Below are 3,536 nucleotides of genomic sequence, written 5' to 3' on the forward strand. Positions count from 1 at the left end.
AGTTACCAGCTGGGGTTAAACCACAACAGTGATATGTTGGCAGAAACCCTCTCCCATGATCACAGCTGTCCGGAGAGCCCATCAGATGAACAGCATGCTTGAAATCTAGGCAGAACTCTGTATTAACTTTGGCAGCAGAGCTGGTTTAAAAATCACCTTTGTGTACCTGCTCTGGGAATTTTTTTAATTTGTTTTAATTATTTGTTTTAATTTTTAAATGTGGGTCATTCAGAGCTCTGCCTCTGAGCCAAAATGCACAAATGTTTAAGTGGGTACAGCTGTTCCAGAGGTGATGTGAATACGGAGCTACACAAACAGTAATCAAAGCCAATGGCTATCAGTTTCCCTGAAGTGAAGTCTCACTGACAAATGAGATAAAGTTATTTTCCTATAAAATAGGATACACAGTGCAATTGGTAGGTTGTCACTAGTACACGTAACTTGTGTACATGATATCAAACCTGAACTTTGATGTCTAGTACGGATGACCTGGTAGCTAAAGAGAATTTGAGCATTTAAACTGGCAGTGCTACTTGAGTCTAGTAGAACTTTTACAATCTGTAGCTTTCATGAGAGCACAAAGGTAAAGACTAAATTATTTGCTTAAGTAACACAATGTTTTGCATATTTTTGGCTTCTGTCTTGTGCTAAGAAAAGATTATTTAAGGTCTCTCAAAATGTGTAACCAGAGCTGCGTAGAGACATATTTCTTTCATAAATAAGTGACTGTGGATGAAACCATTTTGAAAGAAAGGCAATTAGAAGAAGAAACAGTTCAAACTTTTGTACTTTGAGAGATGTCACATTAGCAAAACTTTTATCTAGATCCTGAATTAAGTCCAAGAATAGGTATAGCCTGAGAATTAAAGGATAAGAGATTCAGTTTCCATAACCAAGATGTTTACTTCACCGTAGTTAAGTTACCCCAATTTATATCAGCTGAAAATCTGCAAGAAAGTGGCAATTTGAGAACAAAATCTTTTAAACAGCTTCTGCCTGTCCCTTCCCTGTCCCCCCAAGCCAAGAGCAGTATTCCCACTAGCTTTGGCAGTGCACTGATTTCATTCAGTGGGGTCACAGTGTTGAAGCTGTTATTGATTTCTTAAAAAAACAAAGTTTGACTGAGGCAGGACTCATGCTGGCTCTCAGCAGTCTTCATGCTATTAAGAAAATTAGCAGAATATAGGAAATAGTCTCCTGTACAGATCTTCCTGTATAATGGCAAAAGGAGAATAATTTTTGTCAAATGTGTAAAAAATTTACTGCCACTACAATCCAGGCAGTGATGAAAGAAACAATTTGAGGACATGCCCAATGTCTGTCGCCATGGTCTAACCCTTTCCCTCATTTATAGCTTCTGTTGTTTTGTTCCTACTGAACCTGGCCCATAGTCCTGCCCGGCTGCCATCACTGTCACTTCATCCTCATGCTACCATCTCCCCGTTCTGGGACCACCACTGCTGCTTCTGCCTCGAACTGGTGTGCCAAAAAGCTTAAGCTAAGAAGTTTAGAGCTGTTCAAGCATGACTGTTCTCTGTCACTTGGGCATCCCTGTAGGTCACATTTTGAGGGGGCACATAATCCAAGTGAGAACCAGTACGAGCTAAGGTCTGGGAGAGCTTACATGCTGGGGATAACTGTCAGAGCTGTAACAAGTTGACTTCTTACAGGGAGGTGGCCATCTTCAGTTGGAAAATCCTGTATTATAATAGGTAACAAATCCTTATGGCTAATGCCCTAGCAGAGTGGAATTCAGAGTGGCTTCCTGAGAACGGAAAGATTTAATTTACGCAGTAATTAAAAAAGGGAGGTTCTTTGCATTCTGGCATTCTGCTTCAGCGTGGTTGAGGATTTAAAGGCTAACTCTACTGCAGTAATAAAACTTTATGGCACCAAAATATAAGTATAGGTATTTTAGGAGCTCTTGTGTATGAAGTCTGAAGAGCAAGACATAAAAGCTTCCTGATGTGAAGGAAGGTCCCTTCTCTCTTGGTCCCCATGGACTGTGACAAGCAGAAAGAACTATTGCTCCCTGGAAATCAGAGATTCAGACAGGCATCAGTGTGCTTCAGAGGCTGCAGGAGGCTAAATGAAACAGCTGCAAACACCTGTCTGTGCCTTGTGTCAGCAAGGGATCTCCACTACAGAACTTCAGAACCCTGTTTTCATTTGATTGTTCCCTCAACAAATGGAGGAAAACTTTCCTCTCAGAGAAAAAGCAGAATGCCTTGAGAACACAGACAGGCATAGTGGCCCTAAACCCTTTGCAGTCTTATGTTTACTTCCCAGCTGTATGCACAAAGAACAATAGAAAGGAACTTGTCGACCGACACCTAAGAAGTTAAAGAAAACAATAACACCATATATAGGTAATTCTCAATAGCTAATTTTTCAGTCAAGCCACTGCCAGAAGTCATCCAGAAAAGTGAAGAAAGAAGGGACAGCTTGATAGCAGTTGAAAACCAGAGTTGAAATCAAAGACAGTTCTTCCATATATTAGTGCAGGACTGGTTTGGCAGGGCAGGAGTTTCTCAGACACTTCCCACCCTTCAGGGATCTGCAGCCTCATGAGTGATTTCCTCCTCCTTGAGGAGGTAATTAACCTTTGCCAAATGATTAAGCAAGGGTTGGTCAGGGGTTATGGAAGTGTGACATCTTATGAACTGCTCCATACACTTCCAGAAGGACCGAGCTGCCTCTATTTGTTAGGACATTTTGAAATTCTCAGCTTTTAATTCAAGAAATACTAGTAAATAAATCAGAGGATCTCTCCCAGAAACCAAATATTGTTCCTTTCAGCAGATTCCCTTGGAAACTGAGGGCATTTAGAAAGTCATCTCCTATCAAAGATGTTGGTACATGCTGGACATCAAAATTACTCCTTAATATTATTTCAGATAATTTCATGGCCTTTTCTTTAGGTGATTGTTATCTACTGCCACATAATTTCTCAATAATGAAAGTCTGCTATGCCATTAATGAACACAGCAAAGTCAAACCAGGTAATAAAACTGACAAAACCCCAATATTTTCTAGTTTCAGTTAGAAAATTAATGACATTAAGGATGACATTTAAAACCAAAATCTAGCATATTTTAATTATGTTTGTAGCAGAAATCAATATATGTATAGAAAGCCATTTTAAAAGTCATGAGCAATCTCTTATTTCCTCCAAGTACACTCTGGGTAGTTTTCTCCTGCATGTAGCAGATCGAACAAAAAAAGAAACCAAAACCCAAACCATATAAATTTATATTAATAGTGATTGGAACACAAAATGAGATGGGTCAGCAGTTTTCAACATGACCAAAAACGTGTAGGTCAAACGTCAAAACACTGTTGCTGAACATGAGCATCAACAGGTTTTACAGGGAGTATTCATGGTGGATTATACTGTTGAACATTTTCCAGTGAAAGAGGACATCAAGCAAACAAAACAAGATTATGTGTTATGAAGTAACAGCATAAAATAAAACATTTAGCAATAATAATAAAAACCCCAAACACCTACAAAAAACTAACTTTGATCTCCTCTG

This window comes from Cariama cristata, unplaced genomic scaffold (assembly GCF_000690535.1).
Source record: "Cariama cristata isolate BGI_N322 unplaced genomic scaffold, ASM69053v1 scaffold9410, whole genome shotgun sequence".
In the NCBI taxonomy this organism is placed as follows: domain Eukaryota; kingdom Metazoa; phylum Chordata; class Aves; order Cariamiformes; family Cariamidae; genus Cariama; species Cariama cristata.